We start from the raw sequence: 12,019 nt of genomic DNA, 5'->3' as shown, positions 1-12,019 counted from the left end.
ACCCCTTTGTTTCCTGAGTAGGTGAAGTTTAGCGTGATTTAGCAATGCAAAGGACATGAAATTTAGATACAGCTAAAATCTAAGCCAACAAGACTGGGCTTTAATGGAATTTGAACACATACAAAATTCCCTTGTAATGTTCATCACATGAAAACAACCAAAAGTTGCAATCTTAATTTTATCTTTACTATAACCTACCTAGGCACTGTGACATGTTAGAGGTTTCTCTAACTTGCATTTTTCCACTTGCAAAAGGCAATGTCTTCATATTTTAGTCACAGTACTTCTGAACTTTCTTTAAATTGCTAGAGATTAAGTGAAGTCCCGTATTTACCTTACGTGGAAATAAAATGGTGTTTTCCCAGTTCTGCTTTTCAAGTTTCATCTGTTTTACTGGGCCCACAACCTTTTCACTTCCCTAAAAGCACCGCCGGAGGCTGGGTCCTTTGCCCACTGTGCAGCTTCAGGGCTGTGCTGTTGGCTGTTTCTGAGGCTGGAGATAGGAAGGTGAGAATTTTCAGTGGGCTCAAGCAGATCCAAACAGGCTGCTGTGGGAGGGGATGCACAACCTCCATCCCTTGTGGCAGCACCTGCCCCTGTGTGGCTGCATGTCGTGATGGAGGAGGGATCTGATACTTTTTCACATCTGAAGAACCCTACTGAGCATCTCAGCCTTTCAATACTGCTGGGAGGTGAAATGCAATGGAAAAATATCAGGAAAGTATAATTAAGGCATCTGTATTTCTCCCTCAGATTTCCCTGTGGGGAAAAACAAAAAAAAAAAAATGGTATTAGAAATGCAGGCAGGCAGTGCACAGCACCTGGGAAGGGAGTGCAGAGCACACAGAATGAACCCTGACCCAAGCTCACTCACACAGTGTGACAAGTTCTGGATGCACCAAACCTTTTGCATGTGTCCAGATCCCCTTTGCTGTGCACACAGAATCCATGGGAATCTTCAGCCCAGCCCTTGAGTGTAGGCTCAGTGACTGCCTTCAGCATTCCTGGGTGTCCAGAGCTCTTGTAGAAATTGCTGCCCTGACCAGGCCGTTGGACATCAGTACACCCTGGACAAACATTCAAAGTCTTCTTTTCTGCTCAGGCAGAATTTCTAGACAGAGACAAAGGACATGTTAAAACCGAACAAACAGGAGATACAATGGCACAAATTCTGGTGCCTCACTACAGCACAAACCTGTCACCTTACAACAGAGAATAAGGGGAAAATGCACAAAAGTCACTGCCTCCTAGAATGCCAGCCTGGGGTTGTCCTTGCTGAAACATCCCTGCAGCTTCATCCTTTATAGCATCTTTCCTGAGCAAACGTTTTAAGAGAGAAACTTCCTTTCTCAGCTAGACCATATTTTCTTATCCATGAGTCTCCTGGGAGTGTCTCGAACTTCAAACCTGGTTTTGAGGTCTGCAGGCACACTTTGGGGTGCAAACCCAAAACTGAAGATTGCAAGCTACAGTGGCAGGTGCCAGCCTCTGAGCTGACTCAGTCCCTTTTCCATCCCTCTGTGATCTCTGCTTGCACTTCTCAAGCTGTGAACTGGTTAATTCTTCTGAGCCCCACGACAGCGAAAGCAAGCTGACACACATCTAAGTTTTGCTCAAGGCTTTGGAAACACTACAAGCCTTTATTAACAGCAGGGAAAACGCACAGATCTAGACAAATATAATTACTTCTGATCCCTTTTTTTCTGCCAACTTTTCATGAGAACCAGCAATGGCTGGGACAAGATTTTGGGAATGAATTTTTGTGCATCTGTGACTGATGTCTCACATCGGCATCCTTCATTTGGTACTGCAGCACAACTGAGACATCATTCCATGCTGTGAAATACATCTGAATTTTCCCAACACATCCATTTTGTGCATTGGGAAGAGATTTCCTTCCCTTTTTTCACCCCTTCAACAACTTCTTTGAAAATCTATTGTTATTTCTGTCCCTTGATATTACTTGGGCATTTTCCATTCTCTCTTGTGCCACCTTTCAGGAGAGAACTTCAGTCAAACTGGTTGCCCTGCTCAGACAGCCTTTCTGGCATTGGCACAGCCCAGTCAAACACTGGTGATAACACAGAGTTCAGGTCCTTTTAACTGGCTTTTGTCTGGTGGCTGTGTGCTAAAGATCTAGCCAGGAAAGGCAGATAAACCTCAGCATTCAAGCTTTAAAAAAATTTCCTGAAGATAATAATTGCCCTGCTTTATAAAGTTAAAAAGGAGCCATAGGCTGAGCTATTCGTGAGTTGCTCTGTGCCACATAGCACAGAGCCAATAAAGGTGGAAAAGGCAGCAAAGGTTCCTCCACACCACACTCGGCAGTTTACACCTAAGAATTGCCTGGCTCTGCTCACACTTTGCCTTTCCATACATGCTCTAGAGGCTGACTTTTCCTGCCTCGGATTTTCTCCTGTTTTGTATGTTGCTTGCACAGTTCTGTGTTACAAATTACTCCTCATTTTTAAGGACTTGAAAGAAAAATGAACTTCATGGATGGACAAAAAGAGGGATTGTGATGCATTGGGTGAGTGCTTTGCTGTCTTTAGAGGTCACCTGTGGTATTTCTGCCTCAGCCCTTGCTATTTCTCATTTACTGCAGCAGCAAACTATTAGTAATCTGATGAGCCAACCAGACACCTGGCAAAACAAGGGTTAGTCAGACTGAATTGATTATTCACATATTTCCATCTGATTTACAAATCAAGGTTGAAAGAAGCAAAAATAACCAAGCAGAGTAAAAAAATAAAAATAAAAAAGGAAGTTCGAATTCTAATTGCTGGGTTTGTGTGTTGTTTGACCGTTTTTTTGGTTTTTTTAAGTTAGTCTCCTGCAGATGGATCCCTTCCATGTGCCACAAAGCCCATGGTCACGTCTAGCTGAGCTCTACTGGGCTTCGGCTTTCAGCACCAGAACAGTTACATAGGGAACAAAAAAGCCTGTCAGAGTCTCCAGTAATGTTATGATCACATTAACTTAGCAGTCCTTGACACTCACAGATAAGGACTGTAAGTTCTCTCAGTACTACAGAAATATTGACACAAAGAATATGTTTATCCCTGGCTGTGTCTCTGCAGGACAAGGTGGAAACAGCAACAGCAATCTCAGGACTTCATTTCTTTGGCCTTGTCAGGGCATCCATGCTCCAGGGCCAACAATTTATTGATTTTGGGTTTTTTTCTTTCCTCCGCTGGTTTGGAAATTATGTTGTATTTTCAAGTCAGCATCATAGGTCCAGGGGGAGATAAGTTGGAAGAAACTCATTTTAGGATTTTTTATGCTATTAGGCTTTTGACTGTTAAAGACAGTGGGGAGACCTGGGGAGAGTTTCTGATTTTCTCCCTTGTTCATTAAGAGAGAAAATGTTAGCTGACCTTCTGGCTGCATTTCTCTAAGCCATCTTTAGCCAGGTCCAGCTCCAGCCTCGGGTTTCCATGTGCAGCCCCTGCACTTTAACCTGGCAAAAGCACCCTCGGAGCAGAGCTGTTCCTGCTGGCATCATGGACATCCGAGGGAATCAGACCCCTCTGCAGGGACAGGGGTGTGCTGAGTGCATGATACACAAGTTGTCCCATCACTGCCTCCCCTGGCTTGATGGCGAGCTGGAGCACAGGAGCTGGGACTCGGCTCTTTAAACCCCGTCCTGAAGCTGCCCAGCAGGCGATGCCTTCAGTGGAACACACAAGGCTCATGGCAAGGGGTTCGAGAGCAAGGGGCACAGCCCAGCCCAAACTGCCCCTCCCGAAGATGACTCAGGTACAGGCAGGTCTGTCAATGTGACAAAACCCACTGACTCACCTGGAGGAGATTCAGAACCCACTTCTGCTCATCCGAGTTTAGGAAAGCAAAATAAAAAGACGTAGAGGAAGATCTGGGGTTGGATGGTGGTTGGCTCCAGTTCAGGAGTGGATCTGCGATAAACTGTATTCCCCTGCCCTCTCCTGGAAGGAATACGCCAGGGCTGGGTGCGTTCCTGCAGGATCCTTGTGCTGAGCGAGCACTGCGGGCTCAGGGAGGTGCTGAGAGGAGATGGTGGTTCTGGAGACAGTGTTTACACACTGAACAGCTATGAACACGCCGTGTCCACCGTGCATTGCCAACACCACGTCTGCCAGACACTGGCACACCTCTTGAGAATTTTAATGTCTCCAAGGAAGAGCTGCCTGCCTGTCTGGCCATTTGCACTGAATTGGGAAACAGAGAGGGTGACCCAACCGAGGGAATTCAGAGCCTCTCACTCACCTTAAACAGCAAACACAAAGCCTACATGCAAACACAGTAACCTTGGCTCAGGTCACAGCTGGAGCACCACCGGGCCAGAAATGCAACACCATGGCACCAACAGACAGAGCCCCTGTGGGTACCAGTGCAGAACATCTCACCCCATCACTTGGCCGGTGAAAGGGTGAGAGCCCAGCATGGAGGTCAACTCAATCTCCTTGGAGGCTGTAGGCCAGAGAAAGCACAAAAGTCCTCAAAATTAGGAAGATCCAGGTCTGGTGCCTGGTCCTGAACCTTCAGCTGTGATGCTGCTGTTACTGCTCCTGGCACACAGTTCAGTGAATATGACCCATTTACATAGATTCACACCCAGATGTATTAGGAGATTTTGCAAAGCTTCCTGCTCCTCCAGGGACACTGGAATTACATTCTTCTTTTTTCTAAACATCAATCAGCCAAAGCAATACTAGTCCTGTCCTACAAAGGACTGATTAGCAAATCACTGCTGTTGAGATAATAATGGGAGCAATGAACCACAAAAGCCAAGTGCACAAACTCTATAAATAAGTCTCTGGTTCAGTGCTTACAGCACAGGACTGTGGATCAGGAGCTCTGGAATGGCAGAACCAACCACATGTGCGCTAGATAACCTCAGAAGCGTCTCACATGCTTCAAGCTTTCTTTGTAGTTGTGTTCCACCAAGTCTCTCTAAACCCAGCAAAGAGTTATGCAAAGAGCCCTCCTCTGCCATGTCAGGTGGGTAAATCACCTCCTTCCAGCTGGGGTGCTCTCAACCCAGCATTGCAGACAGGCTGTGAGCAAAGGTTGGTGGAGACATGATCTTTTAAACCTTGACTAACTGCTCTGTCTTCATGATGGGGGAGTCTCTGAGAGCAAAACAGACCCCACTTATTATCTTGACCAGTTCCATAACTGGTTTTTTTCCCTTCTCCACCTGAACATAATTCCTGTTCGCTGGGTTTGTAGTATTTTCAGCATCTCTTTACCCTCCCCTTCACCCTCTTATCAAAGAGATGAGCTTCAATCAAGTAGTTCCAGCTGTTAAACAGCGAGTTTTATATTTCCTGCTTCTATACAGGGTTAAAAAAAGTGTTTCTGTTCATCACAGAAATAAATGTTAAATGGAAGTTGAGTTATATCTCTCCTGTGACTAATGTTCTAGCTTGTTTTCCAAAGTTAATTCTTTATATGCTTTTTTTCCCCCTCTTGTTCCTTTTTACATTTGTCCAGACTCCTGTGTTCCCATGGGACTAATTACCCACTCAGCAGTTACTCTGAAGTCCAATTGTAATAGCTGGCAAAACTCTGCTCCTCTATGCAAGCTTTTAAAATATTTCCTCAATTTATTTCAAATAGCACCACTCTCTGGAGCTTCTTCCCGATTTGTGTTGCCCTGGACTGAGATTTATTTTGCTGCCGTTGAGAGCTGACTGCTTTGTTTGTCCCAGGGCAGATATTCTCAGCAGAATAATTAATATTAAAAAACAGACAAAAAACCCCAACCAACTGGATCACTCATATAAAAATATATCCATTGTGATGCAATCTTCTATTTTCTCATCTAGTGGGTCCTTAGTAGCAATGTAAGCAATGAAAAACCACTGATTCAGGCCTGGTTATTCTTTCTTAAAATACAGATGTGATCATAGTGGTTTCATTCTCATCCACCTTATATTGTCTGAAAGTTTGGGGGAAGATTAATTACATATCCTGAAAACTAATGATGCCCATTTTCTTATTCTGTAAGTGTTTGTGAGCAAAATATTTACCCCAGTGCTGTTAATGGAGAGCTAAATTCAGATTACTGGCATATATTTTTTCTCCACAAACACTGCTTGAGAGGAAAATATGTCCCTTCCAATTCTGCAACTATTTAAATGTCTATATGGCCAGAAGTGACTCACCTCATCTCCTTGCTCTGCGGTTTCACCTCCTGTTCCTTAAGGATAATAATCTTGGCAGAGCACAATACAGAACAAACTGATGTTCATAAAATGGATTTCAAGTGCCCAGTGAAGAAAATATAGAAAAAAGATTATGAGAAAGTCCTTTTTTCAAGATATCTGAATTGTGCTAGAGGCAGAGGGAATATGGCAGCTTTTATGAGAAGAGCCTGTAATCACTGAATTGGGGAGAACATCACATCTTATTGAGTGGTTTAATTCTTCCACAACATCTACTTAATGACATGCTAGCTCTTTTTTTTCCCTAGGGAAAAGAGATATCTAAACCACTGCAAATCACCCAGTTTTCGTCCAAGTGGACCTGGAATATCTCTGCTGCAGAGGCTGGCACAGCAAGTGTCCTCAGCTCTAAAGCCAATTTACCCCAAAGATCAAGCCACACGTGGATGGCTGTGCACAAGCTTGCAGGGGACAGTGACCACCCTGTGAATTACTGCAGGCAGTCAGGTTTCCCTGGATACCATTAGGGCTCCTGGCCATCAGCAAGCAGCATCTCTCTTACTACAGTGAGGCATTGATCCTGCAAACCTGTCAGAGTCAGCAGTAGTTCACTGTGGTAGCTCTCTTTGGAATTCCTGTTTAAATATCACAGCCCCTAAGGTAAATACTGACTGATTTCTGCCCGGCAAAAAGCATTGCCACACCAGCCCTTCTCCTCACTGCCTTGGTAACACAACCACTCAAGGAAAACGCTTTTGCTTTTACACCTAGGAATGAACTAGTTATCTCTATCAGAGAAGACAGGAAGGATGGTGCTTTTGGAATGTCAAGTTCTTTAAGCATGAAAAGTCTGTTATAATCATAACAATTTGCTGATGGGACCCACATCAAACCAACACAGCAGCACCAGTTCTAACCAGGGGTGTTTCGCTGGTAGGCTCACAGAGGCTAATGAAATAAACTGCAAACTCTGGATCTTTTTAGCAAAATTGATTTGGTAATTAAATATCTAATAAATATCTAATTGTCTCAGTCATATTTCCAGCTCAAAATTGCAGATTTTTAAAGATACCTCACCTCTGCGCCTATATGTTAAAAACCAACCTCCCCCATTTTTGTAAGGCTAGCAATTTTTTAATAGCTTTCTACATCTTATAGTTATTTCATTTCATGAGCCAGTAAAAATGTTCTTGCTAATGTTACACTCCTTTTTCCCTTTCCCCAGGTTATACCCTACATGGCCACATCCTGGGAGCAGCCACCACCAGCAGCCCTGGGCTGGCTAAAGGAGAGGAACACAGCCACAGGCATGCTGGAACTCCTCCTGCTGGATTGGCAACTTGGAAAACCTCACTATTTCCAAAACCCCAAGTTGGGAGCTGTTCTTAATCTGTCATCAGCATTTTAAGAAGATTCTAAGAATTGTCTGGGCATTTATATAAAAATTGAAAACGTCAAACACGCTTTCCTTCCCCCTGACCTTTGTGCAGAGCTGTCACAGTGGACCATGGCTGGGGCCAGCACACAGCTAACGGCATCAGGAACAGCATTTCCTGGAGCTGCCCACTCCAGGCTGGGTCTGGCAGAAGTGCAATGCCAGCAGTGCCTTAGCAGCGGGCAGGGCTGGCAATGGTGCCAGGAGTGTCACAGCCCCTGCCCTGTCACAGCCCCCGGGGAGGCAGAGCCTGGGGTGCCTCGGGGAACTCCTGCCCCAGGGATGTGCCAGTCTCCTTCTTCCCTGCAGTGCTGGGAAAGCTTCCCGTGGCAAAGGGTCAGGTGCAGCAGTGTGTCACCCCATGTCACCACGGCTTTTTTGGTACCAGCTGAGGCTGCTGCTGCTGCCTTCAGCAGCCCTTCACACAGGCATCCAAAATAGCTGCACACAGATAACTCCTGTCCTCCTAATCAGTGCCACAGAGACGGGCGCCAAGTCACATCCAGGGATTTACTGATCCCCTCTGCTGTGCTGGCTGCTGCAGCTCCATGACAAGTGGCATTTGTTTGTGCCAGCCTGTGTCCCAAGCACAGCAAAGGCTGTGAGTTTGCTGGACTTTTATCTGCTCACGGGTCAGCAATGGAGGATGCTCCTTTTAAAATCAAGTCCCGTTTGCTTTCAGTCAGAGGTTTCCAGAGTAGCAGGAATTTGCAAGGAAGACCTGGGTGTGTGAGCAGACCCTCGCCGTGCCAAGGGGCAGGGGCCACCTGTGCTGGCATTTGGTGACAGATGAATGCCACTGCGCGTGGCCAGGCCCTGCCAGCCCCGGGAAGATGGACACTATTGCAGCCTTTGACGTCATTCCAGAGGGATCCAGCTCAGACATCTGTCCCAGGCAGGGATTGCACACAGCTCCCTGAGCACGGCATGTTGTGCAATGCCAGGACAGGCTTTACTGAGGGATCAGGCACATCCCTGCCTCCAGCAGCTCAGCACCACCAGCATCAGCCTGAAGTGGGTAGGAATGGCAGGAGTTTGGCACAGAAATTGGTGCAAGTCTGCTCAAAAAGCTGTTTAATAATTTGCCTCCAGGGAAAAACATTTTAAAATAAGAGGGGATGTCATCGTGGAGCAGCAAAATGATGGACAGAAGATCTGTTTGCCCTCACAGGCAGGGCTGTTTGCATGGGGCAGAGGAGAGGGTTTCAATAATGCTTATTTGTTTTTTTCTTTTGGGGGCACTGCCTAATACAAAGAGGTTTGGTAAAGAGAAATAAAGGCTACAAATATCCCAGGGACCCATTGGTTGGCACAAGTGTGTGGAGATGTTTAGGCCTTGTCCAGGAAAGAGAAGCAAAAGAAATTCATGGGGAGCCAGAAGATGGTGATAGTTTTGGAGTTGGTGGGAGGGAAAAAATCAGAGCACATAGAAGAGCTCTAATCAAGCCAAAGGAACTGCATACAGGCAGGAACACAGAAAGCCCCAGGACACTCCCAGGATGCTTGGGGCAAATGGTTCAGTACTGGACTCAGGTGTGGGATGTCACCTCGAAGGAGGACGCTGAGGCCAACATTTCTGTCCAGGCAACAGAGGAACCACTGGGCTCAAAGCTGGGCCAAAGAATGGAGAGAGTTGGAGGTTTTTCAGAAAAGGAGTGAGTTCTGCTTTTGCCATAACAGGCTGAGCCCAGCTGCTGGGGGAGCTCCAGCCAGCCAGGACAGCGCCGGAGCAGGATCAGGCACCCTGGGTGAGCTCAGCTGTGCCATGGCTTTGCTGGACACCAGCAATGGGAAGGTGGCCCAGTCATCAGAGCCCAATGGGTGAGAAGAGCCCTCATAAAAGTACAAGCCAGCAGAAAAATGTCAGTCACCCAAACAAGAGGTACAAAAGGAATAAATATGCTGAAAAAAAATCACCTTGAGCAGAGGCTCCTGGACCACACTGGAAGGCAGCCCCTGCGTGGGACAGGGCCAGCCCAAGATCTTGGCATTTCTGGACCCTCTTTTGGAGCCCATTGAGACTCAGGCAGGAGACAAGAAATTTTGTCAGCTCAATAACTGCTGCCTCCTCCTCCCTCACACCCACTTTCAGGAGGAAAATGTGCCAGGAGCCTTCTTTGGCTGCCTCCAAGCAGCTGGAGGAGCCATGTGGGCCGCTTCAAGGGGTTGTCTTGAGCAGCCATACCTTAATGGAGCTGCAGGATTTGCCACCTGAAAAGAGATCAAGCTGTGACCCAGGATGAGCAGAGCATGCAATCCCAGGTCTAGCACAGTGCATGGAGAGCGGAAGGTAAATCAGGCAAACTGCTGGAGGTTTCACTGGGCTTGGCCCAAAGCAATGCTGTGTATTCAAACATGGAAACTCAGAACAACTTAAAAGACCTTCAGTTAGGAACTTCTACTGTAACAAATCATAGATGTATTGTACTGATAGAACTCTTTGATTCCCCATTTATCTGAGTCAAAAGCAGAAAATTACTAACAAGATGGTGGAAGAAATATCAATAAAATAAATAAGAGTCTTTTAACTAATCCCTTAAGCATGGTTTAGCCATAGGCCAGGCTCAGAAAGCACTGAAAAGTTAGGATAAGAGAAGGAGGATAACAGAAGTCTAAACACTCATTTTTTCAAGACCCTTTCCCACAGCTGAATGAGCCACCCCTGAATAAGCTCCATTAGATTTTATCAGGGAAGCTTAAAAGTGGGAACTGGCAAAGGGGCTTGGATCTGAAGGACAGGAATCAGATGCTTTCCCTCCAGGGTACAGTCTAGGGAAATTTGGATCAGTAAATGCAACACACACGTGGCAGAGGACTGGAGAGGGTCAGCCTGTTTTCCATACCAGGATGGTGTTCTGCTGCTGTATCAGAAAGGTTCACAGTAAGACAGAGGCTGCCAATCTCAGCAGGAACCAAAGCTGTTCCAAAACCAGGCAATTTACCTTGGCCATGCTGCTGCTGACAGGGGAAAAGCCACAAGCAGGCAGGGAGCAGAGTCCCTGCTGAGTCAGCCAGTGCCCAGGGTCCCCAGAGCTGCTCCTGTGGTGCTGAGCTGACCAGGTTTGCCAGTCTTGCTCAACCCCTGGGGAGATGGGGTGAGGAGGGAAACTATTGCAGTGGGTACTAAATGCATCAGGAGCTTTCAGCAGCAGGAATGACTCTTGTATCTGTGCCTGACTCAGCCTCCCAGTATTGCAAAATCCCTGCCCATATCAAATGCAGGTGGTAAGATTTCTAATTTAAAGCTGCTTTGGAACAAGAACAGAGAAGGCATTCAAGGCTGATGGCTTAACCTGGCACAAGTGTGCATTCAGGCAGGTGAGATCGTTGCCATGCCCTAAAGAAATTCCCATTGCAGGCTCTGAGAACCATTGCCCCATGTTCCACAGGGGAAATCTGGCCTCAGGACACACCTCACATCTCTGGGGCATGAAGGCAGAGTGAGCAGCCACGAAGAACAACTCGAGGAGCAGTCAGAAGGCTGCCCTCTGTCCCGATGCAGCAATGCTGATGCTGTCTCCAGACAGCTCAGCTGCAAGCAGGCTCTGGGGCACCGCAAGGGAATGTAGCCAGCTCTGGGCAGAGCCCTCCCCGCGGGGCTGGGATGGGCGCAGGGTCACGGGCTGTGCGGGGTGCATGCGAGTTTGTCTCCTGCTGGAAGAAAATGGGCTGGGAGAGTCTAAACCTGAAGCTGCCCAAGAGGGAAAACAGAGCACAGCCGAGGCTTGGCAGGCAGGGACTTGGGGTGGGTGCTGAGGGGGAGACGCTGACAGAATGTGGGAGGCAAACAATAGGAAACAAGTTCCCATTTCACCTCCTAACTTCTAAATGTCTAAAAATCCACCATCAGTCAGGTGTGAGCCATTCACCTGTGGCTGTCAGTAGTCAACAAGGCACATCCAGAAGGCAGACAGGCACCGAGAGCTCAGCAGGAGAACGGAGTCAGAGGAGCTGCTTACCTGATCCACTGGCCCCAGGAGATGCCTGCCTGCAGCTGAGCTAGGGGAAAGACCATTTTTCCTGTAGGCTGAAGAGACCCATGGAAAACAGGTGTCATTTGGTAGTGACAGCATTCCCACCTAGGAAGAGAAAGCAGCCAAAAAACAGCAAAATGACATTAAGACCAATATTTGGCAGCAGTGCTGAGAGACAGCCTAGAGGCAGGAGAGTGGTTTTGGGGCAGAGTCCTGCTATCCAAAAAGGGAACAGGGACTGTGAGTATTTCAGTGATGAACTCAGCATCACAGGAAAAAGACCTTTACCCTGCCTTGGGAAAGGGAGTCATGTCTCAGAAATACCCACCTCCTTCCCACCAGCAGCTCTCAGGACCTAATTCCTCCTGCAAGCAGTGGTGGGGTAAGTGATCTGCAGGTTGTTTTCAGGTGAGAGGCCTTCGAGTTAACAGCAAATAAAGGCCTGCAGTGTTAAATGAACT

General features: G+C 47.0%; 1 long non-coding RNA gene across 1 annotated transcript; it reads right to left on the bottom strand.

The window, feature by feature from the left end:
* Positions 1–161: 161 nt before the first annotated feature.
* On the bottom strand, positions 162–11,661 carry LOC119706186. Its single transcript, XR_005258426.1, has 3 exons — positions 11,544–11,661; positions 905–1,111; positions 162–759 (listed from the first exon to the last, which is right to left on the bottom strand). It is a non-coding gene; the product is annotated as an uncharacterized LOC119706186 (long non-coding RNA).
* Positions 11,662–12,019: the final 358 nt, after the last annotated feature.

This window comes from Motacilla alba, chromosome 12, assembly GCF_015832195.1.
Source record: "Motacilla alba alba isolate MOTALB_02 chromosome 12, Motacilla_alba_V1.0_pri, whole genome shotgun sequence".
Lineage (NCBI taxonomy): Eukaryota > Metazoa > Chordata > Aves > Passeriformes > Motacillidae > Motacilla > Motacilla alba.
This window is presented reverse-complemented; position numbering and strand designations above follow the sequence as displayed.